Genomic DNA, 26,773 nt, shown 5'->3' on the forward strand with positions numbered 1-26,773 from the left:
TACATTATAAATAATATTATATTATTATACCTGAACACACAAACAGATGATTGAATTAACCATGACCTCCCACTCTCATCCTAAGCTGATCTGGAGGAGGAAGCTGAAGAAGAATCAGAGTGAACAAAATGGCTGACATGATGCGTTTTCCCTTGTGAGACTGCCTCAAAGATTGAATGACATGTTTGATCGCATTTAACAAACATCTCTCTCCGACCCTCAAACCCTGATGAATATAGAAATGTCATCACTGTCTGTTTTCAGTGAGGCGGATGCATGTGCAGATTCTCCTTCCTTGTACGTCTCTCTGGTCTCCCTCCTCTTCAAGGTCAGAAACGTGACTATTGGTTGAAGCTTTTCTCAATACCTGATTCTTCTGGATAATTAGCATGCATAGAGGGCAAAGCCGCGAAGGCAAAGGCCTTTCAATTGATTTTTGTTCTGGTTGAAGTTCAATTACAGATGTTTATTTTGACGGTTTTGAAAATTCCAATCAATGGGGCGATTTGATAACGTTACCTGAAATAACAAAGAAAAAGCCATCCGTTGGCTGTTATTTCCGACATGGTTGTGGATGTAAAGCTTGACATGAATTCAATAGTGTTGAGCCAGAGAGCACCAGAAATGACTGTGGAGGGCGAGAACATTCATTAGGACCCATCAACCTGTAAATCAGCAAAGGAGGCAGTTCAACCTGCAAAGTTGAGCACATTGTGTCATTGTGTGTCGTGATGACGGTGTTTGTGGCCCACGGTTTGGATCAGTTCACCTTGCTGTGGAATGTTACCTTTCCATGTCCTCCTGTCTGCTCTGGACACACAGTCCGCCCACATGATTAGACCCTCAGCTTGTGTCTTTTGGCTGCATCCTACAGGAAAGAGTCATGGTCAGAGGTCACATGGAATCAGGATAAGAGATCAGTCACAGTAACAGCATGATGATTAGAAATGAAAGACCAGGGTTTAAGGAATGACTTTCACACACTGCAAGGTTTAACCTTTGTATTGGCTTGTAAATACAGCGCCAAGAACCCATGTTCATGAGCAATTTCTAATACTAACATAGTAACATTTGTTTTATACGTCAAAGCATGTTCTTAACCAGAGGTCGACATATAGTGGATTTTTAAAGGACGATAAAATAAGGAAAGTTTGGAGCAGGAAAGCCATTAGCCGATTAATTTGACTAATACCCATCAAGAGCTGATAGTTTGCTTTGTATATTTGGGAATTAACTTTTGTGAGGAGAAATAGATTGAAAACGGGTTAGATATGACACAAATACCACTTGTAGGCTTGTGTTAAGATTATTGAAGAATGACACTGAGCCTTTTTTTGAGTCCGTATTTTAACCATGTGAATGAAATTGACCACTTTTGGTCAAATTTAATGGATTGCCATGAGATTGTGAACAGAAATTCATAGCTTCTAGAGGATGAATCCTACGGACTTTGGGGTTCCTCTCACTTTTCCTCTGGCACCATCGCAGTTCCATTTTCAATTTTTCCAGTACTTTTATTTATGACCATATATTATAGACTTAATAAGACTGCGGTTTTGAAGCCTCTGTCACCATTTTTCCATTGCCATCTTGGCTTTTAGAACCAGAAATGACACAAGACGGTGGAGCTAAGTACAACCGAACACTGATTAGGACATTTTTAGGAGACCTAATTGTTACAATTAACTTTCATGAAGTGAATAAACACTGTGAAAGGGTTAAAGTTCTAAGACAAAAACACAACTCCTAGACCAGACAACGCCATGGTAGAGACCTATCAATCACAAGGTAGCCCCATCGTATAGAATACCGTCATACCTTTTTGGTCTATTTGACTCTAAATGGACAAGAATCTACTAAATGAACATCATGCTGCATTGAAGAAGACTTGAAACTAGAGATTGAGACCATAAACTCATGTTTACAATGTTTACTGAGGTAATAAATCAAGAGAAAAGTAGAGTCATTTTCTCATAGACTTCTATACAACCAGAGGAGTTGCCCCCTGATGGACAGTGGAAAGAATGCAAGTTTAAGTCACTTCCTCATTGGCTTCACTTTTCAGACCTGGAAGTCACTGCCTTCCAAATACTGCAAAACTAATGGCATTCCTATCAGCTGTTATGGGTGATCACTGACCATCCAATGTATGAATGAATGTAGTGCTCAGTTATGAGTATCATGTGTAGCCTATCCAGTGTCTCATGGACTAAATGCCATTTCACAGGCTAGCCTGACATAAAAAATAACATGAGAAATAGCTCATAACATGGATTTAGTGCCATGAAAATAGTCAATAGAGAAAAAGAAAATATAAAGAATGCCTAAGTATCTTATAGTTTCTTATAGTCTTATAGTTAGAAGAAATGAAAAGGTACTGATTGAACCCTAAATGACTACCAGTGAAAGGGTTCAGGAACACCTTTTAGACAAAGGACCTTTGATACTTTGCATTGTGAAAGACTTCACTTGACTGCAGTGTTCATCCTAATTCACCACCGCCACCAGACATATGACACTCTGCATCTGCTGAAGGACAGGCAGCCTCCGTGCCGTTGCTAATTGCGAGCACAATACAAATCAGATAGCTATTGTCAGACACTCATTGTCACTGTCATATCTCAGACACAACATTTCCAGCCGGTGGCCCGGAGTTAGCCGGCTACTTAGCAGAGGATTACAACCAGCCCCTATATTTCTGCAGGAGGAATGAGCTTTCACAGCAGAAAACATATGGATGTCTTATTTACCTCAGGCTTCAATTCATCCATTTTGTTCATTTGCTCCTTTTATACTCCTGGGAAGTGTGGTTATGTGAGGTCACGCTGTAACTAGTATATTGAGTATTGCTTTCTGAATGTTCTGTCTGTAACCAGCCAGGAATTAACACATTTCCTTCATGCGGTGTTTCTAATATAAGCCTCTCTAGATGCTCTCAGTCACTTCAATGGAAAAAAAAAGTCAGCTGTAGTAGAAAAGAGATTGAGTCAGAATGAGTACAGTGGTGGCAGGCTTTTTGCCCTGTGTCTGATTTTGAAGCTTATTACAACTAAAAACATTTTTTCTCACACTCTGGATGTTGCTCTGCCTAAGCTGCATCCCTGATCCCGTGCCAGCCTCTATAACATTCAGCTACCTGGCTCTCTTCCATCAGGCCTATAGAGAGACAATCAGTGTCTGATTGATCGTAGCAGTAATACAGTACGGGAGAATGTATCATCCGGCCGGCCTGAGGGAGCTCTGTGCTGTCAGCAGCAACCTTTGACTCCGTGCTTGCTTAGAGGTAGTGATCACATGAATATAGTGCAGTGTTGAATGTCTAATGGAGTTTAGTCGGTGTGTAGGATATGTGATCACTCATCACATTTACACCTCTTTATTTACAAGTATTGCAGAGCATGTTTGTGGGAGTCGGCAGTGAACATGCATATAGAATAAAGTATGATCTTAATATAACATACTGCAGTGTTGATGCAGTAAGATGCTCCCCTGGCTGCTAGCATTTGAAGCTATCAGGCAGGCAGCATCACTGAGTGCGTTGTATGTTTTTTCTTTGTGTTCATGTTACCAAGTGTTAGCAGCAGGATTTAACGGCGGCGGCAACTTTCTGGTCTGGAAAGTGAAGCTACTTTAGAGTCAAATAGACCATAAAGCAGGATATGCTTTCAGGCGTGGCTGCCATATGGTTGACAGGTCGCTACCACGGCATTGTCCAGTCTGGGAGTTTAACACTTTCGCAGTGCGTTGTCAGTTCATGAAAGTGCATTGTCACGTTTTAGTCACCTGGAAATGTCTTATTCAATGTTAGCGTTACTTAGCTCCACCCTCTTGTGTCACTTCTGGTTTCAAAAAACCAAGATGGTGATGGCCAAAATGCCGAACTCCCTGCTTCAAAATTGTTGTCCATAAACCAATGCGTGACATCGCTGTGAATGTATGTATATATATGATCAATTGACATGTGATGTTTTAATACTAAAGCTGCCTGCAATTTTTTATTCTTGTTTTTCCAGAACACTGTTCTTGCAGCTTGGCATAATCACTGAAACAGTGTTGTCAACAATAGGGTTGGGTCCCCAGAGAGAGTTGTTATGCTTTTTTTGCAAACAAGCTGTCATCAGAGAACCTGTGAGCTGTCAGTTGAGTGGAAATCAAGAAAAATGTGATAAAGCCCGGCAGGTATCAAGTAGAGAGAGAGAGAGAGAGAGAGAGAGAGAGAGAGAGAGAGAAATAAGTATCCTGCACACAAACAACAAGTTCTTGCTTCAACTACTTAATCCACACCCTTGCATTATTGCAATATTTTTGTAGCGAGCAGAACAGAGTGAAGACAACTATAATTGGCATTTTAATACTTGTTAAAGCAAAGACAGATTCATAAAAGACTCACACAGACTCACAAGGTGAAAACAATACCAGTGTCGCTGCTGTGGCTGGTAATTATGGCAGTATCAAGAAAGACACAGTGTCAAACCCTGCTATTTGCTATTTCTCCTTTTAACTTGACAAGTTGACAAGGACTGCCAGAATGCACCATTGAGCCTTGGGTTTTGGGACAGTTTTACATGATTGACATGTCTCCTATTACAGCAAGTTATGGTGGTTGCTGCTTGTCCCAACTCAACTCCAGCTAGGCTCTCTTCCTGTTGACCTACTTAGAATGTTTCGGCTCTAGTAACTGACAAAGATGCAAAGGGGCGGTGAATCAACAGCTCCAGAACGTCCATTATGCATCCACATTTTTCTGCAGCCTACAGCCGAGGCCAGGGACATAGTGGTGAGGGTTAAGATTAGGACCTTAGAAATAAGTAAATTAATATACTTAATGGAAGTTAAAAATATCCATGTGGTTGTCTGCTGTCCCGTTCCATGATCCCAATTTTAGCATATAGCCTTTTAGCTTCAGTGAACTCATTAACGTCTATTGCCGTGCACGGGTCTGCCTCCATATGACTCCCACCCTAATCCTGACCGTCACAGTTCAAGTTGTCGCCGCAAGCCATGTTTACTTGGCTCCGTCGATCTGACTCGAGACAGCTGACAGCTGGCTAATCTGCGTGTTAGCTTGCCGTGTTAGCTTCCTCCAATCTGAGGATGATGGCTGAGCTGAAAGCGAACTGAAAGACTGTTAAACCCCCCGTTTGCTCTGGAGGAGTCCATGTTGAAGAGTGATTTAACATTACTCAGTATGACTTTTCCTTTGCCTCCATCCCAGCATTAGCGCTATCTGTGTAAATTAGCAAGGCTTCCTCTACCATCACTCACACCGGCCTCAGGGTCCTGGAGAGGTAATTCTGGGAGATGTAGTGTTGAGTGTATTTCTAGATGAGTTCTCTTAGCCGTCATGGTCAGCAGGAGGCCCCGAGCGTTAGCACAGGGGCAGGGATTGCATCTCATTATAAATACGGAGCGGTCTAATCGTGTCTTTAATTAACCCTCCGCTAATCGGCCCTGGAGGAAACCTAATGGATTAAATATTGCTGAGGTATTAAAATGTAAATGGAGACGAGGAGCCGGCCCACTGGGCCTCTGTCGCGAATCACGCGGCGATGATGGTGTCGGATGTGATGTCACATCCATCATGTTGAAGGCTGTAGAGCTCCCCCATATGCTCCGAGGTTCCATGTTGTTGGCGTGTGCAGGTAGGAAATGGGGCCCTGACTGTGCACCAGAGGAAGTGATAGAGGAAGGTGATCCCAGGAAATGAGTAATAAGAAGGGTAATGGAATGGGATCTAAACCTGACGCTTATGTTGTGGGTTTAGTGGGTAAGGCAGGCAGCCAGGCAGATTGCTCGTTACCCTCGCAGATTTTAAGGCAAAGTATGACTTAAAGTCTGCACCCCCTGCCAGCTTTTAGAGGGTGCAATGTCCATTATACCCAACACAAGGAATGTGAGATGGTTTATCTAATTGTACAGCTACAGAAAAGGGAGTCTGTAGCATCAGTCTAAAGAAAAGCTGTATGTTTATAGTCTCTCTGTCAGGAACAAAGGTGAACGTATTCCATGACAATGGTAAGGCATCGCTAAACCCCTTCAGGATGAGGTCTGCATGGATAGTTGGGTCGACACAGCTTGTGACATTGTTACAGGATTCCTACCAACAGACATTTATTTATTTTACTCATGACCATGATCGGTCTCCAAACTTAACAAAGTATTTTTTCTTGTATTAAGATTACAAACTTAAACCTGCCGGCATTTGTTTTTGCCACTTGGGGGCAGCGCAAGAAGCTGTTAGTTAACACAACGTTGATATATTATCACCTTATGATGCCAAAATTGGCAAACAGTGGTTCATTTACACATTCATCAGACATAGAGCAACTATGCTTTTGGTCTCTACCAACTACCGTATCCGGCACTTTACCTGCTAAATGCTCCACTAGGTTCATCAGCTAATTGCGAACTGTGTTTGCCATTTTGTGTTGGGCAGCTAGTGCACAGTGGATCAGAGCGTTTTCACTGAAAACAGACTCCAATTAACTTGTTTAAGCTTTCACAAATGTTTGCCTATGATGGACAGTGGAGAGTTGACAGGAAATGAGGCGGGACAGATGAGGGGATAACATGCAACAAGTCCCCGACCGGAAACAACGGGGGACATTGCCATTATGTGGTCAGCGTCCGAAATCCACCATGATGCCCATTGGCTGTTTTGGGGGTCGCTACATGTTTTACAAATAAAAAACCTTCTCAATTAGTTGCTTTTCAATATAGGCATGCTACACATTGTTTGATCAGTTGGATTCTTCACCATTTATTCAACAGACACCATGAGCTGCAAAGTATCTTTCAGATTTTACCGGCAAGTCTGACTGTGTCCATTCCTTGATTATTTATATTCCTTTAGTCCGTAAGGGTCCACCGATTAAAAGAATTAAGTTGTGAATAGCGTCATGTAAAATCCAATTTTCTAGTATTTCCTATCTTTACCGAGTTTTGTGCAAAAGGAGTTAAATATCTGTCCCATACACCGGTTGAGCCCAGGATTTTAAATGCAGTTTTACATGCATCTCCAAAACTCAACACGTGCAAGAAATAAGCATCAATCATGTAGATGGTGTTGGACAGATTGTCAGACCAGACTGATAAACTCATTACTTCATAAGGAATTCTCTATCCTTCATACCAGGGCAGAATTCAGTCTTTCTTTGTTTTGTTTTCCATCACTGCTTGTCTCTCGTACCGAGCCAAAAGAATTGATGTCCGCCTCAAATGTCAAGGTAAATATTGCCTTTAATGAATGGCCTGTGTGTAGGAGGAGAGAGGAGGAATCAAATCATACTTTCTGACCTTTGCAGTAAGATAAATACCAGCTCTTCTCTGAGATTATATTGTTCTTTCCTTTTCTAAATAAGGCTGTTTTCACCAAAACCATGAGAAAAAATGGGGTCATGGTTTGGTCATGGTGTGTATTACTAGGGTATTGTGGGAGTCTGTGTACCTGCACGTGTAAGCTTGTGAAAAGCTTGGCGTTGTGTGAATGTGTTCTTGCTCCAGCATCTCACCCCCATCTTTAGACCCAGGAGGCCCTGAGAGGGAGCATGACATTTTTAGGAGGCCAGAAATGGAACATTGTATCATGGTTGGTGGATTGCAGTCTGTGAGTTAAGGTTTGACCGGTACATTACTTTACTGATGAATTGGGCCAGTTCTGGCTTTTTTGTACATTAAGTTATTAAAGGATATGGTGCAGGTTGAATTTGTATTCTCGATGATATGATTGGCAGTGGAAAGCCCTTTATCAGATGGTACCTAAGTATGTGTCAGGACTTTTAGATTATTCTTTTTATAATTTCTTTTATTCAGTATACGCCTACCCAACTCTGCCAGGAACAACCATCTGTTAAAGAAAATCATTTATTTTTGAAAATTTCATAAGTATTTATTGAGTTTATTACAAAGATATAGAGATGCCTGCTGTCTTCTCCATAAAGACAGCATTGGTTTGAAGTTGGATGTTTATTCTAAACCTCAGAGTTCCTTCTATATGTGACTTAACTTGTCATCTAGCGCTTTAGATGTTTTGCTTTAAATGGGACCATTATCTACTAAATGAACATCATGCTGTATTGAAGAAGACTTGAAACTAGAGATTGAGATCATAAACTCATGTTTACAAAGTTTACTGAGGTAATAAATCAAGAGAGAAGTAGTCATTTTCTCATAGACTTCTATACAACCAGAGGAGTCGCCCCCTGATGGACACTAGAGAGAATGCAGCTTTAAGACATGAAGCATTGGCTTCACCTTTTAGAACCAGAGGTTGCCGCCTGGTACAGCCTCACAGAGCCTCTAGCATGGCTGTAAACTCTTAGTCTTGTATTCATGTGACCAACTTTGCACACTTGCATAAGTCATTTTAAATGTAGGGTCATGGTGGACTGGCACAAGAATCTCGAGGCCATTTCACCTTACCGTCAGAGATCTGGTTTAGGAAAGATTTTATGTCGAGGAAATATTAAAGAACTTGACTAACCCTAACCTGAAGTCATATTCAACCAAAACCAATCATTTCCCAAAGTGTAAGTCGACTAAACATAACTACATAAGGACACAACCTATATGACCTACAGTTTCCTGACAAGCAACATTCTGAAATTACTGCTATTAATGCCCACTCCCGAAAAATTTAAAATTTAAAATTGGGACAGTTGAGATTTTGGTATTAGATTATAAAACCCATACCAATGAAATCCTACCTGGTTTGTCTTGCATGTACTCTAACGTTTTAGAGCCTTTGGTGTAAATTTGTACAGTGACATTCTGGTGAAAAATACTAAGTTCTGTGGTGTAAAAAGTAATACTATACATTTCAACAATAATATGGGATTGTGATGCAGCCAGAGAAATGAACCGTGACTATAGTGAGGCTCCTGTAGGTGGTAGGAAGCTGCACAGAGCTCGAGGCTCTTATGTTGATACTGGTGATTAAATGGTGTGCAGCAGCTGCTGCCTATATTAAAGCATCTAATCACCTTTGAATGATGGCGGCGACACGCTCCGTCTCCTCATTCAAATCTCGTTTCAATCAAAGCAACAAGCATGAACATAGATATGTGTCGGTGGCCTCGGACCGCTGCACTGCAGCGATGTGCCAAACACTCCACGGAAAAATGTCAAAGTTTGAATATTTAATCGACGCTGCAACACATGCTGACATGACTGCAGAATGCTGAATAAATGGACTGCTAATTAAGCAGCAGGTTAAAATCAAACATGATGTGTGTGTGTATTTGGTTGCATATAGGCAAACTACTGTGGATAATAAAGGAGCAGTCAGTTTCATTCTGAGTGAAATATATCATTGCCACAGTAATTTTGAAATGTAAGTGTAATATCAATAAACAAGAACATGACTGAATTATTTCATATGAATTATTTTGGATGGATGCAAGTAGCTAACGAGTGATCCGTCTCGCTTTTATCTCATTTCTATTGATAATACCGATCATGCATATGATCAAAGCAGCCAGCCACTAACCTTTGCTTTGTTCATTCAGACAGTTTCAGTATTATGACCACCAACTCTGCAGTTCTCCGAACCCTTCCACAGCTTTTCAGTGTATTTTTTTCTCACAGCTCTCATTAGCCTTGTTTCCAGCAGCACTCACCATTTTTCAGTGGGGTTATGTGCAGGACTATTTCGTAGCTGGGAGCAATTGCAAGGCAGCTAGCGGCAACTCCAGGAAGTTACTGCTCCCAAAGAAATAGCCCAGCACATAAGCCCTGGAAAAGTGGTCACTGTTATACTTAGATTTGTGTACGGATTCATCAAATGAGATATAACGTGTTAGTTAGAGAGCTTTATAGGTGATGGTAGGCAGATTTAGTTACCGTCAGACAGAGCCAGGCTCACTGTTTGTCGTCTCTGTGCTAAGCTCGGCTAACATGCTGCTGTCTGTAGCTTGCTATGTAAAGGGCAGAGTTTCTCATCGCTATTTCTAACAAATGGTGCCGTTTGGAGTCTCAGTGGATAGCAGGGACTTTTCGGGGAACAACCAAAAGTATAAATGTGGTTCCCTGTGTTCAATATCCCCAATAAGTTCTCCGTTGGTTCGCTTTTTGATATGCAAGAGAAAGAAGCGTTTGAAGTTTTTGGTAAAATATTCTAGGGTAATGTGTGTTTTCACTTTTCCGACGTGTCCTTTGTTATCTTTAAAAAACAGGTTTATGGGAAATAACCATTGTAAATTTAAGAAACACCATAGACAAGGCAAAATCGAATAAACATAATCTCTGCAACGATAATTACACAAAAGCATCAACGTCAGCTGATACTCTGCTTTCTAACTGTCACATATCAGCAGTGAACCTACAGTATCGGTGCACTCACTCTGTTAAATACCTCTCACACGACTGCGAAATCGACGTCTGCACATCACACAGCAGCACAATGAGCCCACAGTAGAGTGAGGTGGCTGTATGACAATCTTTTTTTTGTTTTCCCTGCCGCAGAAAGCCAGCAAAAGCCCGCTTTGTTGACAGGCTCCCTCGCTGAATCTGGGTTGGCAACAAAGGATGTCTTTCATCCTTGGCGGCTGCGTCGCTATCTGCGGGAGGCTGCAACCTTCCCTTATCTAGCTGCAGATAAAGCACTTTGTCATTCAACAGTTTACCACTACCACCGCCAGAGGATTCAAGACTTCTTCACTCTCAAACGGAGAGCTGTTTAAGATGCAGCACTTCACGTTTATAGCAACACAGAACTGTGCATCATCCCAGTCCATGTCATTTTAACCTGAGCCATGTGTAGATCATGGGACAAAGAATTGAAGCAATACACCGTTCCTTCTTCTTATTCCAAAGTGGTAATTCTAGATGTTTCCCACATCTGTGTGTCTGTTCAGTATTGAGCTTCTGGACTTTTTTTGGAAGTGGCTCCTTTCACACCAAGTCAGGCGTTGCAGCGATAACGTAGACTAGTAGGGTTCCTCACTTTTGCTTACTGTATGTAGTTTTTTGATGAAAACATATTTGAGTTTTAGTAATCTGATCAGTGTTACAATAGTTTTAGTCTTAAGTCTTGTTTTCCTCAGTAGTATTCAGGTACCATTCTGTGCCTTTTCAATGTCTGTGTCATCTCAGCATTCTGAGGCTGCAGCTGCTCTCATCCTTGATGTGTAGAGCTACAATGGTCCCGCGTTGTTCTCGTCTGTCCCGAGGTTAACAGAAAGGTTTATTCCAGTCAGCGATACAACAGACCGACTCATCAGTAAATCCAATCTACAATCCCAAACTCTGACTGTTTAAAGTCACCGGTGCTTTTGCTCTCCTGTTACCTGAACTCTCTACTGCGGCGTCATCATTCAGAGATTGAGTTGATTCACTTGTTTACCAGTCAGCGTCAGATGTTAATCTTGCACTTATTCCTACCAAAGAACAGAATGCCCCATGTTATAGCCACAGTCCTTGACAGTGTCATCTTTACATTTGAATGAATGAACTCGTCTGTTGCTGCTTCTTGTCTAGTTTTGGTGGGATTGTAGATGACTTTTACCCTTAAATACGTTACTGTTTTCTTTCCAAGAATCAGTCAAGTTGGCCAACATTACTGAAATGGTAGTTGCTGCTTATTACTTATTATATTATAACAGGTCAAATAGCTAAATAGCTTTGTCGCCGTTCACATTATGCCACTCTTTTTATGTGTTGATGAAGTGAGACATTTCATCATGGCATCATTTCTTTGGTCCTAGCTTTTGCTATCAAAATGAATACTGCTCTGCTGTGCTGGCTTATGTTGGGAGTTCAAGAGATGAAATGATAAGAAAATGTTCGTTAAGGATGCCAGTGTTTCTAATTGTAACATCATTGGAGACCTGGGAGTATTTACTGTAGAAGCTGCAGTCACATTGAGTAAATCCTCCACGGTGACACCAGGACTGCACATATAAGAGATAAAATAAGATTAGATAATCCTTTATTAGTCCTGCATGGTAAAAAACAAGAGCAGCAAGTATTCTAAATAGCAATAAACAGTAAAGAATATCAACTAAGTAAAAGTCCACAATTACTAAATATAACTAAAAGTAAAATAAAAATATAGTATTTTTATTGCACAGTAATTATTGCACTGATTTTTTGTGTTGTTAGTGTTGTGTGGTCTACTGGGAGCACAGCTGGTTGTGCAGCCTGACAGCAGCAGGAAGGAAGGACCTGCGGTGCCTCTCCTTCACACACTGGGGGGTGAATCAACCGGTGGCTGAAGGAGCTGCACAGAGCTGCCAGGGCGTCCCGCATGGGGTGGGAGGTGTTGTTCATCAGGGATGATAGCTTATCCATCATCCTCCTGTCTCCCACCACCTCCACCGTTTCCAGTGGACAGCCCAGCACACTGCTGGCCTTCTTGATCAGTTTGTTGAGTCTGCTCCTGTCAGCTGTCAAGATGCTGCCGCCTCAGCAGACCACTCCATTAAAAAAAAAAAATGGCTGATGCCACCACAGAGTCAAAGAAGGTCCTCAGGAGCTGTTGAATTGAATTCAACAAATTGAATTGTTGAAGCTCCATCCGTCAGCTTGGTCCACAGAAAAATCAAGACGGATCACTTTCACTATCTGCGGTTGTTACGGTGTGTTTCTATGTTGGCTAATAAGTGGACCTTTGGGAGACATGAGCAGAGCTCTGAGACAGACAGACAGAGGGTCTATATTATGTCTATATCTGACAAAAGGTGCAGAGAAGCTCACAACTCTTAAAAGACTGTCTGATATGGACAGTGATTAAGTGACACATTAACCTCATTATGGCCAATTCTAGATACTTCACAGTCATTACCAACATTCTGTCTGGGCTGTTGTTGGGTGGATCAGCAGTGATGTCATCCTCCCAACATTTCTCAGAAAACAAAAATGTTCTGTGAAATACCAGAGGATCATGAGACTCTAGTCACATGATCACCAGCGCTCTCATTTTACTGAATATATGACTCTTCGTGTGTCCATGCATCAGGTCACAGCACAGACGTCTCTAATTCTAAAATCGACAACAGAGCATTCACTGTTTATGGATCAAAGTAAATCAGACAATGGAGAAAAAAAAAATATATATAAAAAGATACTAGCTTGTTCCGAGTCACCCCTGTCTGAAGTGTCTGATGTAGCTGGCAGTCTATGATGACACTATTGTAAAGCTGACACTTGATAAAGCTAACAGCTGCCTACATTGATCCAATAAAAAGTGGAAAAAATACCGACGGAATGTTTTTCTATCGGTTTGTTTTCATATTCTGATTCTGATTCTGATATGAACTTGTAATCCTGTGTCAGTCAAAACCCTATTTAGCTGAAATAGGGTCAGCGAGACACTGAAGTAATAGACCAGTTCACAGTTACAAGAACACAAGGAATATGTTTTGCTTTTTAACAATAAAAAACAGAACATTTCTTTAAAAAGAAAAAATCTGATTAATAATTGATTAATCAAAGTCACCATTGACAGATAAATCGTCAACATATTCAGTTGCAGCCCCAGTGGAAGTGTGAGTGACAAGTGTAGATGTTGTCAGAGCTTGTTGTGTTGGAACACAGAAAGCGTAGCTTCATGTTTAGCTGATCTCCTTAATGTGGATGTGACGTGACATTTCAGAATGAGACTTCTCAGAGCGAGACTTGGTTAGACACGACCACAAACTGACCGGATCAAACAAAAGGTAAAGAAAGAGGTTTTATTTCTCTGTCGTGTTCTTTATATAATTTAAATATAACAATCTGAGTGGCAAACACAAGCTCTTTTAGTGGACGTACGTTGCCCCTAGCATTACAGCATTACAGCGTTCTCCTTCAACACTGGACCAACTTCAAAAACTGTTGTCTTCATTTGTCCTTTAGACTCACAAAGAATGGAAAAAATACCAAAGCTACTCTTTAAGGGTTCATGATCATTGACATGTTATCTTGTAGAAGAAGAAGAATACATACAAAGAGTCCTTTATCCGTCAGTGTAAGGCCTTTGAAGGCTTATTGGACCAACCTGTGTAGGAGACTCATTGCCATCTGCTGGCCACGCTGTGTCTGAGCTGAATGGCTACACTTTCAGTCAATCTGTCATCCTTTACAGCACTGTGACAGCCTCCCTTTACATTTGTCTCCTTTTCAGCAGTCCACATGCCTCGCAGTAATGCCTTGGGACAACAGTCTGCGTGACTGATTTATGCAATCAAGGCTATGTGAGACATTTCTCTCACCACAGCGCATGATTTAGTAAGCATCAGTACCCCAGCATCCAAGTATTCTCCTTCACGTGAGTCTTAAAAGCTGCAAGGCTACAGGAAAGGAAGCAACGAGTCGAGCCAAGGTCAGTCCAGCTTTAGAAGTCACACTTCTTTAACGGAGACCGTGGCGATGTGTGCAGGTTCACTACGGTAAAACGTAAGCCTCATTCCGAGGAGCCTGCAGTGATGAATAGGGATTATAGCGCTTCTTTAAATTCTGCAGCAGCTCTGTCTGTTTAATGTGCTCCTGTTGTATCCTCCTGCTGATTTGCATTCTGATGCTCATCGGCGGCACAAAGCTGCGGTTTCATCCCTCACGGCGAGGAGCAGACTCGTGAGACGTTTGACCACCGCTACGAAGAAGCAGCCGTCTGGCACACCCCCCTCAGGCCAACCTATTATTTTACGAATTAGTCCGAAATGAAATTGCGACGCTTGAGCTCGGGAAACAAAATGTTTTTTCCAATAAGTAGTTTTATATTTCTGATTGGCTGTACGCGTGTGTTTGTGATTTGGTCTGCTCCTCTATCGATCCGCCGGGGGCCCCAGAGGTGGCGGGCAATGGGGCGAGTGCTGCAGAATAACAATGACAGGGTGATAGAGGGGCGACTTGGAGGCTCTCTTTCTTCTGGAGAGAAGCCAGAGGCATCAGCATGGTCCTAAGGCCTAATACGGGGGGGGGGGGGGGGGGGCTGCACAGATGTGCTATCTGAGTTCAAGGAGAATTTAGGTCAGGCCCTGGTGTGAATATCACTGAACATTTGTCCACATGCACACATGCACACGTGCGCACATAAACACTCGGAAAACCCATAGAAACAAACAGCTGGAGAGCTAAACGCAGCAGCTGGGTGCTTCATCCTCTCTAGGTCATTCTGTTCCCCGTGATGGCCAGCGTTCAGCGGATATGGTGCTTCTGCGACATTATTCGCCTCTGTCCTTGTCAGTCGATTGACTCTCTTCTCAGAGAGGTAGGTTAGCTTTTTTCCTTCACAAGGAGGAGTCAAGGTCAGCGGCAGGCCTGAACTCAGTCCTACACATTCTCTGCAGCTTCTCCTTCAAGAATCTGATGGAACGTGTGTCGGCGCCCGTGCAGGGTGTACAGCCAATTATGTCATGCAGGCAGCGTAAGGTATGATTTGGGCTCTGAATGCGAACACACCGGGCTCCATGTGAGGGCCACCTGAGGCGGACCCCGCCTCTTTGATCTCACTCTGGACTTTTCCGCTTCAGGTTTGACTCCTGTAATGATATCCAGCTTCAGCTGTACTTTCTGTCTGACCATGTTGACTAAACACAAGGTTGATGGGAATTCAGTGAGGGGCTGCCGACTGTCAGTGTGATCGTACAGCTGCTGTTCCTGTGACACCATTCTATTTGATGTGTTTTGACCTTGTGTTTCTACTTGTTTCACTTCATTCTGAGTGTAATATAACATAGCATATGTTATATTACACTCACAGGCCTATTCCAACAGGACAAGTGAGAGACTATATTTACCCTGGGTATGTGTAACTAAATGTATTGTTCTGGATTCTATTTCAACCAGTGCTGGAAGTGGTTCTGTGATAGACAGTCTTCCATGAGACAATCCTGAAACACAAAAAACTGTATTTAATCTTGTTAGGGGTGACCTGGAGAAGTGGACTATTCAATGAAAGGAGCCTGATCCCTGATAATCTCACTACTCAGTTGAACGTTATGTGTTAAATGTCTGATTTTACATTGAGTTGCTTGGTTTCTCCCAATAAATCACGATACATAGTCTCTTCTGTTGTACACATCAGCATATTAATAATACTGTGAGTACAATTTGGAAAATAATGCATGCAAAAATACATGCGCTTTCAATCAATCTGAGTGACCATGAATAAATAAACTTGTAAACTAGTCTCCCAAATTTGCGGAATAATCGTAGCGTCATCTTGCCGGCAAATTAACAACAACATCAGGCTACTGTTTCAAAATCAAAGAATACTTTTATTAATCAGAGCATTCACATTAGAGCATAGCACTATCATAGCGCTGAATTTATTTTTAATTTAAACAACATATCCTCATACAACGGTTTGCATGATATCATACGAACTGTCACTTTGTACGTTTTCTTACTAAATCCAGCAACACGTGTCAATGTACACTTGTTACATGCATACGGTCTTTTCAAAATAAACTTCCGTCTTCACAGGAAACTACTCGGTTAGGTTTCGGCATCAACAGATCAGCCTGCCCAAGGCGATGTGCATTTCTTTTATTCAGTCTGTTTGCAGCGCTTAATTACATTTTTATATTTCTTTTTGTCACAATTTGTATAGAAAAATACCATGTGGACCGCTTGCAGACAACAGCACCCCCCTGACTCTCATTAAGGCTGCTGGGGTAAATGAGAACAACCTGATGGGGTCATTTTCTACTCTGTGCCACAAGTTCACACTCAAGTGACTTTACATCATTTAAAAGACAGAGCAGTGAAGTCTGGCTCTTGGGTCATCATAGGGCTTTCATCTGTAAACAGACCTCAGAGTCACTCCTGATCCACATCTGTGACCTCAAATAACTGATGAGTCTCTCTGACCTCGATATCCCAAAATATATATATATATATATATATATATATATATATATATATATATATATATATATATATATATATATATATATATATATATATATATATATATATATCCTTCTGTCAAATCCATCTGTGGGTCCCAACACATGCCACACAGCCAGACCCCATCCTGTGTGTTCTAGTAGAGACTCAAAAGGTTCCTAAGACACCAAACATGTCTTGCTGAACTACAGGACACATTTAATGAAGTGAAGCAGCCCAATAGAAGTGGATTGGGGTAGAGATTAAAATCCCCAGATCCCCATACATTACAGCCCAAATTACCAACAGCTTGTCAATTTACTCCAATTCCCTATAATTTAAAGATATTTTCATTCATCAAAGCCTGTTTTTGATACTATTCAGACTCTGATAGAAGCTCCAGGTCGCAGCTGCTCACAGCATGATGAAAATGATCGACTTTCGATCGACTTCCTCAACAACGGGACTGGATTCCGGAGAAAAATAACTGCAATAGTTTACTTTTACATTAGTCTTGTTAAGAGTTAAAATTAAAAAGAGAGAGCGAAAAATACTCACACTAAGTATGGTTGGTATTCCAGGCAAAAGTTAGCAATTGTGATATTAGAGAGAAACAGTGCTCCTAGATCGCCTTTGAGACTCACAGCTGCTTTAGAACCTGAAATGCAGTAGCTCACTCGCCACAATGTGACCTCTGACTACCCGAGCCAATCCCAATACAACTTGTGACGCAGACTACACTTGCGAGGCTAGTGTATTTTTGCTACAAGAAACCTGATTTACTCAAACTGACTTTGTAAACATGGCTGTCCATGTAGCCCTCTGTTCTCTAAACCGAACCAGGTTCAAACACTTCTCCAATTTTTCATTTTCTAACACATGATTGTAAAGAGTTGGTGACATGTCTTTGCTTGCATCTTTTCTTTCCTATTTGCATCTTAACTCTGCAATTCTGTGGGGCTCCGTCACACAATCTGACACCCCTCAGAATGATTCGTCTTGTACACCGTGTGACAGATCGCCACCAAGCCTTTATTAGATACCTCACACTGTTTGACACCTGCATCATGTTGTTAATGCTCAATGTGCAGGTGTCACTAAAAAGATAGGAGTGAAATAATATTAATAAATGTCCCTTCATAAATATTAAAAATGTCACCCCAATAAATAAATAAAATAGAATGAAATATATTTATTTAATGGTGTAAAAATGCCTGGAAGTAATTACCAATTTTATATTACCATTTTGCCAATCCTTCTACGTTAGCATCGTTTGCATCATTGTTTCCCTTATGTGAAGTGAAAAAATATCAAACTATGCAAGAATAACTGAAAACGCTGTAAAATGAATGGGTGTTACACATGCTCGGGCTATATATTATTATTATTATATATATATTGAACTATTCACATTTTTATAAAATGTGTTAATACTATCACCTTCTCCTGTCCTCTCCTCTCTGCTGTGGGGAAACATCAGGCAGTTCAGTCAAAGTTTCGCTGAGTTTTTGTCACGTGACTGTCTCAGCCAAGTCACTCATGGCTTCCCAGTTAAGCTGAGCAGTGCAGTATTTGATGTTTTTACAGGACCTCGTTGGGGCAGGCTGTTTATTTTGGGCTAAATTTCAAATGAGACATGCAGAATAAAGTGATTTTGATATAATATCATTATTTTAAGTTTGGTTGTTTTTCTTGACAGAGACGTTCATCATATATGTCTTGTTCAAGGACCATCGTGAATTTAAAAAACCCAATGATTAGTTCTGTTTGTACAGTTCCTGGCCCTGATAAATGGTGTGTTTTGGGGGATTTTCTTCAACATTCAAAACATGCTTTTTAAAGCGGCTGGCTTGTTGTGGTGTTCAGAGGGTTAAAAGGCTCAAATGCACAAAGAAAGAATATGATCCTTCAAGCGTAGTGTGGGATCTTATTCACAGTGATCAATCTTCTTGTGTTAAACGTAGACAGTAACTTTAACAGTATCAGATTTCAGACAGTCGTATCACTTAAAGCAGTATTAAAGACCCTCAGGGCAGTAAGAACATGAGCAAGTATTCAGCTCAGAAGAAATCTCACTGTTCATTCAGACCAGACGCCAACCATCAAGGACCCAAATGCCACTGAAATGAGTCTGTGATGGATAAATCAATAGGGTCTCCTTCCATGCTGGCTACTGTTTAATGAGACAACATCTCAGTGGTTGCTTTAGTGCCGTCTGTGGCCTCAGACTGTTTACACACTGTCTCCGACTTTGATCCTGTTGAATCACTTCTGGTGGTAAATGTCCGCTAACAATGCTAGTAACCTATGCTAGTCATAAGTGTTGTGCAGAATAATATGCTTTCATTAGACATCACCTGATTGACTGTTTCATAGTCAGAAATTGTAAATCCACTTCTTATAATAATGAAGTAAAACATGACTAAAAAAAAAAAATCATTCCTTTTCACAACTTCATGTTCCGTGTTCCCTCACAATATGCTTTAATACGTTTTTAAAACGCTTATTAAAGCACCAACATCAATAGTAGACCTCACATGATCCAAACTCCAAACTTGTCTTCATTTCCCTGGAGTCAGCGACAAATGAGCAGCACTTCCTGTGGCAAAGCAATCAGCTCAAATGTGCTTATTCACTTTCTTGCCGACGGTTAGATGCTGGCTTCAGCTTCATATTTACTGCACAGACATTAGGGTGGCACCAATCTTTTTATTCAACTCTAAGAAAGAAAACAAACGCACAGATTGCCCAAAATATTGTTCTTTTAAGCAAAGAAGAAATAATTGGTTTATGTTTTATATTATTATGTATTTTCTCATTGCACGTTTTGGCCAATTGTATGCATACACACAAACAATACAATGGACATGTCTGTCATTTCAGAATCATGGGCATTAATGTGCTGCGATATCAGTCACCACTCTGGTGGTTCACGCTTTACAGCAGAGTTTAGCCTTGTAGTCTGGTTTCCAGTTCATTGAAAAGGTGTTGGGTTTGGGATCTGGACTCAGCCCAGTCAAGTTCAGAAAACAAGTTCTTTATGGATACAGACATACATATATATATATATATATATATATATATATATATATATATATATATATATATATGTATATATGTATATATATATATATATATATATATGTATATATATATATATATATATATATATATATATATATATATATATATATGTATATATATATATATATATGTATATATATATATATATATATATATATATATATATATATATATATATATATATATGTATATATATATATATATATATGTATATATATATATATATGTGTATATGTATATATATATATATATGTGTATATATATGTATATATATATATATGTGTATATGTATATATATATATATATGTGTATATATATGTATATATATATATGTGTATATATATGTATATATATATATGTGTATATGTATATATATATATATATATGTGTATATATATGTATATATATGTATATATATATATATATATATATATATGTGTATGTATATATATACAAAATGTGAAACAAATGATTTTTGATGAGATGTGTTCAGCACAGGAACAGCTTTTTTGTTTTGTATTAGCAAAACAATTTAGTTTTTAAAACCCAGTTTTGTAACTTCTCTATCTGCCTCCTATTCTCCTCATTCTTTCTTCATCACACATCCAGGCAGGTTGTTCATTGTCTTTCTGAGCTGTCTCACCTTTCACCCTCGATGGACCCCCCCAGTGACCCTTATATAGTATCTGTATGTACGAATGTCTGTGTGTGTGTGTGTGTGTGTGTGTTATGCTTCCGGACTGGAGTTGGTTGGGAGGGCTTTATGTGTGCAACGCTGAATAATGAATAACCTACAGGCTTCCACCCCCACTATTCTGCCCCTCGCTTGCACACATTAAAACCCTGTGTGTGTGTGTGTGTGTGTGTGTGTGTGTGTGTGTGTGTGTGTGTGTGTGTGTGTCTGTGTGTGTGTTTACAGGGTTAAATCCTGTTAAAATGCAAATAATATCCACTGCAGTTTTTTACGGTTTTAACTGATTGCCGTCTGCTGTGACTCGGAAATCGACTCCACTTTAGGTCCAATCCGAGCCATCTTATTGTGAATTTCACACCTTGCTGCCTCACTACAACACCATAGATATGGTTTGGTTCCTGTGGCAACAGGCCTGTCAGTCAGGGTCATCCATGACGGAGGGGAAGAGGGAGGAAGGACAAAGGAAAAAGTCTCCTCCATCCGATGAATAGTATTTTGTCGTGTGACATGATTTGGACGGAAGCTTCTCCTCTGTGTGTGTGTGTGTGTGTGGAATGATGAATAGAGGGAACAGGTTACAGTGGCGTACACTAAAATACACATTGGCTGGGTTGCACCAACATGGATTAAGGCTTAAACTCAATTCAATGATGGTTTAACTTTAAATCCTGTTGCAAACTTTTAAACTTGCTTAAATTTAAGAAGGATTCAATTTAAACCGCAGTATTAATGCTGTAATGCACCAAAACCTCATACTCCAGTATTAACTCTGAACTTACTCTTGAGGAGGTTTAGCCTGAACAATGGCTGCCTTTTTGTCATGGATTGAGCAAAGTGAGTTTCTCTAAAAACGTTACGGACAGACTCAACCAATTGAGTTTCTTTCCAGTTGCTGCCGGGCAGTCTCTTCTTTCTTTACTGTGCTGTTGTCAGCTTTTGTCTTCTATTATTTGGCAGTATTGCTATTTGGCAGTTTTCAAGGTGTATATTTCAAATTGCATCTATTACACACATGAAAATAAAGATGTGAACACTGGTTGAATATCTATTATCAGAATCATTATAACTGTATTATAACTGCTATTGTGTAAAGGGAATACCTGATTCGCCCCTCGGCCAGTATGTCCGATTTACTTGAAATTCGACACACATGTCCAGATCCGCTAGATCTAAAAAAAAAAAGCCTCTCAGACCCCTAAGCTCCGCCTACCAAAATTTTCCGCCATCTTGAATTTTGTGAAAAACCCATTTCTGAGAACTCCTCCTATGCACTTGGTCCGATTGCTACCAAATTTGCTGTGGATCATTATTGGATCTATATCACAAAAGTTATCAAAAGCTTGTTGATATCTTATAGCGTTTAGAAGATACGGACCAATGAACTTCTTGGGGCGTGGCTTGTATATCAATACTCATAAATTCTCAACCGTTTGTCACTTTTAACATGCTGTATATGTGCACATCGCATGGTGGAACATACCCTGCAATTTTCAGTCCATTCAACCAATAGGGGGCGCTACAGTAATTCACTCAATTTCAGTTTTTTGGTGATTTTTCACGTTTTCAGCCTTTGTATTTTAACAAACTCCTCCTAGAGAATTCATGCGATCGACTTCAAATTTGGTCAGGATGCTCTTAAATCCTTTGTGATGAAAATCTATCAAAAGCTAGAGTTTTTATCGAAGAACCTTGACGTGGCGGGGCGGCCATTTTGCCTCATTGGCCGGGAGGAAAGAAGTTGTTATAACTCCAAGGTACATTATTCAATCTGAACAATATTTCTTATGCATGATGCTACTTCAACCCTTAGCACATTTCAAATGAAAGATTTTCAATAACTCATAGTGCCACCTACTGGCAAAAGGAAATGTCATAGTTTATACTTTTATTTACTCCTCCTAGCCAGTTCACCAGATCAGTCTGAAAAGATAGCCTTAACACGTTGATGATGCATCATCATGAATATTGTGAGTTTTCGTTGAATGCTGTTGCCGTGGCAACCCATCATTCGCCATGAAAAAGGAAGCTGATGGTTCACTGGCTTGGGATGCTCAAAAACTCATGGAACTTTATACATGTGTCATAGGTAATGGGAAGACATATTTTATATGGGTGTTTGGCTTGGCCGTTTTAAATTGCCTCAATAGCGCCCCCTACAATATTTCAAAAGAGCAGCCCCAGTGCGAACTTGGTAGGAACATGTATCTCAGAGAGACTTACAAATAAGTCTCTTATGACCATGCTCTAAACTGTACCAGAAGTCGGCCATTTTGATTTATGTGTCATTTTTCAATAGATTTAGGCTTATTTCTAGTCGCTATACTTTAACGAACTCCTCCTAGGGACTTTGTCAGATGCACTTAAAATTTGGTCAGTACAATCTCAAGACCTTTGTGATTAAAAGTTATCAAAAGCTTTACGTTTGACGAAATGGCTTAGCCGTAGCGGGCGGCTACTTTACGTGATTTCGCGTGATTTGAATAAAAGTGCGCAATACATTACTTTTTAATTCATTATTGAATTGTGCGCATAACAATACGATTAATCGCAGAAAATCATGCAATCCATCGCAATTAAAAATTGTAATCGTTGCCCAGCACTAATTTAAAACAAAAAATGAAGACGAAAGTGGTGCCAAACCCCCCAAAAAGTCAAAATTTACAATCCTGACTTCATTAAGTACAGCTTTGTGAACGGAGGTAATGAGGCAGAGCCGAGAGCCCAGTGTGTGGACTGTTGTGACTGTTGTTATTGTTCATTTGTCACAGATACGAAGAACAACTTTTGGTTCTACCATGCAAAAATTAAGACTGCTGAAGCATATCATTCGCAAATTATAAGGCTATATTTTCATTTCCACTTTATTTAAATTCTATTTACAGTTTATTTAATTTGAAAGTTATTATTTTGAATGTATATATTTTATCACCACATATTATTTATTTATCCAATTTGCATTTTTTTTGTCAGTTTTTTTGAGAGTCCCTCCTTTTTTTCTGTAGTAAAATCTAATTATTAGTTATTTTTGTGTTAATAAGCCTGACTTGTTCTTGTATTAGCTTGATTTGTTCCATGAATTGTTAGCCTGTTGGGCGTCTTGTTGTATGCAGGTTTACATACACACGATAAATAAATGTGATGATCACATTGTATCATGCCATTTATTTGACATGGTTTTTGCTTGTTAAACTGTAAGTGAATTTGAGTTAATTATTGAATACAAATCAAACCAAGAGTGAGATCAATTAGTTAAACCAATACAGTGTTAATATTTGAATGGGCCCTGGGCCACTTTGTTGGGCCCCGGGGTCAAAAAGGTTAAAAACCCCTGCTATAGAGTACTTTGTACTATTATTCATGCCAAAACATTGTTATTGTAAAGTTTTAGTATGTTCCCTAGTTGTCTTGTGACAGAACATGTTGTCCTCTTTAGATGGAGGAGGCAATAAATTGTTGTATGTGGTACTATTAATGTAATAGTAAACAGCCTGCAGTGTATGTGCTGTAAATCAGAGTTTTCAGGGATAATATATTCTCTCAGAGTTCCTCGAAGGTCATGAGCAATCTGCTAAAGAGGTGCTGCTCGTCATTTTTACTGGTAAAGTTGTAACTGCCACTCCAATTGGAGGTTAATGATGATGTTGAGGGTTTAGTGAAGATATCTGTCTGTAATTATGTTGATTCCATCTAATCTTACAATCGTCTGGCAATAACTCAATGCTTTAGGCTGGTCAGACACCCAGGTTTCACTTTTCGTCTGAGCCAGGTCCAACGCGGCTCATCTTCCCTTTAGCTTAGCTCAGCTCAGACTCACACACATTTGTACTGTAGCTGCATCACTGTAGCCTCAGCTGCTAGCTGCTGCTGCAGACACTGTTTGCTTCCTTAAACTCCTCTGGGCTGTACCATCTCTGCCGAGCAGGGGTCCTCTGGGCTTTCAGGATGTCCTCGCGGACGCACTTTTCCCCTCCGATCTGCTGCATCGCACCCGTTCTCGACCCCCCCTCCAACCCTCCGTGTTGTCCCTCACAACCACGAGCTCGCAGTCTCGCAGGGCTGTCAGCCAGAAACAACGCAGCCTCCTAATACCCTCCTTCGCCTCAGATTTCACTCCCCCCCCCCCCCCCCTCTGCTCATAGTACAATCTCATCATTTCCAGCTTGCGAAAGGGAGCGGAAGAGAGGAAAGAGAGAGAGAGAGAGAGAGAGAGAGAGAGAGAGAGAGAGAAAAGGAGGGAGGGAGGGAGATGTTTTGAGCTGGTTTGCAGGGAGAGAGGTTGGCCTGAATGCGTTCTGTCTGCTCTTCAGAGGCATCCAGGTGAGCTGTTTCCTCCTGGAAGGTAAGAGGAAGGCTGAGATTGGTGCTTATTTTGTCCTGCATCCCCCCCCCTCCCATTTTTTTGCCATTCGGATACATCGCTTTTGATTTAGAATGTGTGTGTGTGTGTTTGAGCATGGATAGTATTCCCCAGACATACCACACACATGTAATATTGTACGAGGCGATGTGCAGATGTGCACACGATGTGCAGATATGCAGACGGCATATTTGTAGGGCAACTATGGACGGTGTGTTTACGAGTGTGTGTGTGTGTGTGTTGTGGTTTTTGTTTGGGAGGGGGAAGACTGATTATGAGCTCTCATGCTAGCATGACAGCTTGAAAGTGGACGGCCCACCTGAGTCTCAGTGGTGAGGATGTGACGAGACACTGGGGATTGGAAGGAAGTAGCGGGAAAAAGGAGAAGGCAGTGTGTGTGTGTGTGTGTGTGTGAGTGTGTGTGTGTGTGTCTGTGTGTGTGTGTGTGTGTGTGTGTGTTTAGCTTTATCTGCAGTTTTTGCAACAAAATCTCAACATCTGCCTGAAACAACATCAGCATTGCCAGTTGTTCTCCCCCCCCATCACCACCAGCCATCCCCTCTTTGCTAATAGGTAGCATTTCCGTTGTGGTGGTGAAATGGGTGCTGATGTTGTCTAATGGACGGGATGCTCGGGTGCAGCATTCGTACTGCTCACTCTACGCCACACAAATTTGCAACACGCTCGTCTTTTCTCAGCCCACAGGGGATGGAATGTGGACACCGTGGGGAGGACGAGGATGAGAGAGAAGGGGGACAGGCCATTTACCATCTGTGACAGCGTTTCGTGGATGCTGCACGGCTTTTCTGCACGGCCATATGCAGCTCCTCGGGATGACAGCGGACCCGGCTGTTAGGAAAGAGAGGGAAACAGGAGGAGTGGAGTATCAGGGTGTCATGTTCGAGAGAGGATAAGTGTTGTCAGGATATGGGGCCAAATCCAAAGTGATGTCCTCTTAACTGAGAAGTAACAAAGACTCTTTTTGGCAGAGCTTCAAATCCAAAGTTGGCCTCAGTAAATGTAAGAAATAGGTTGAATCAAAGCTTATCTGTGTTTATACTGCTTTAATTGTATTTGTATTATCTGTGCATGTAGAGTTCACTCAATGTGAACACCTTCATCATCAACCTGGAAAGTACTGGTTTTCCGGAAATCTTTTCAAATTTCTGAACACTTTCTCAGTATTGGTCATAAACTGAAGCAGTTCTTGGTTTAATCCTGTTCCACTATATTAGGCATTAAATCATTTTCACTTCATAGAAAAGGTTTTGAGCAAGAAAATCTCCACGTGTCATCCTGCAGTTTTTTCCTAGTTAGTGTTTAAATTCGGCAATAGTTCATCCTCAATAATCATTTTTGTATCATGAATGATATGGCTTCCTATGACCAATCGTCACCTGCTTCCCGCTAGACCAATTAGGCGGCCGCTTTTTGAAATGTGAAAGCCAAGATGTCCGCACCGTTGCTGTCAACATCTCGTAGCAAAGAAGAGGAAACTACGTCAAGACCTCCTCCACAAGTTTGAAAAAATAAGTTGAATCAATCATGTATGCATCTTACTTTCATGAAAACAAAGTGACGTTAGATTTTTCATGGACACGCTGGGACACATTCAGAAAGGGCATCAAGTGGAGGCTTGGCTTGCAGGGTGAGAGTCCGAGAACAGCAGAACAAATACAGACACTTTATAGAAATAGAGTTTGACAAAGTTTCTACAGTCATTTCATAGACAACAATGTGGTTGAGGAACGTATCGCACGGCCTTCTGAAGCTCAACATGGAGGATAGTCTGTGCCATCGAGTGGTAACGTCTCAACGAGTGAATGTCC

General features: G+C 40.7%; 1 protein-coding gene across 4 annotated transcripts in view; it reads left to right on the forward strand.

Annotated features, from left to right (window-relative positions):
* cdk14 (cyclin dependent kinase 14) overlaps positions 1-26,773 on the forward strand; it is a 177,086-nt gene that overhangs the window by 11,783 nt on the left and 138,530 nt on the right. The window contains exon 1 of one of the 4 annotated variants that reach the window (XM_068736162.1): positions 24,759-24,926. The exons of 2 other annotated variants lie outside the window; for them this stretch is intronic. The gene's annotated coding sequence lies outside the window, so the exon portion shown is untranslated. Of the gene's footprint in view, positions 1-24,758; positions 24,927-26,773 lie in introns of those variants that run through there. One more of the 4 variants, XM_068736163.1, reaches the window with a different exon arrangement.

This window comes from Cebidichthys violaceus, unplaced genomic scaffold (genome assembly GCF_023349555.1).
Source record: "Cebidichthys violaceus isolate CVI_PGR_0920_01 unplaced genomic scaffold, fCebVio1.0.p SCAF_7, whole genome shotgun sequence".
Lineage (NCBI taxonomy): Eukaryota > Metazoa > Chordata > Actinopteri > Perciformes > Stichaeidae > Cebidichthys > Cebidichthys violaceus.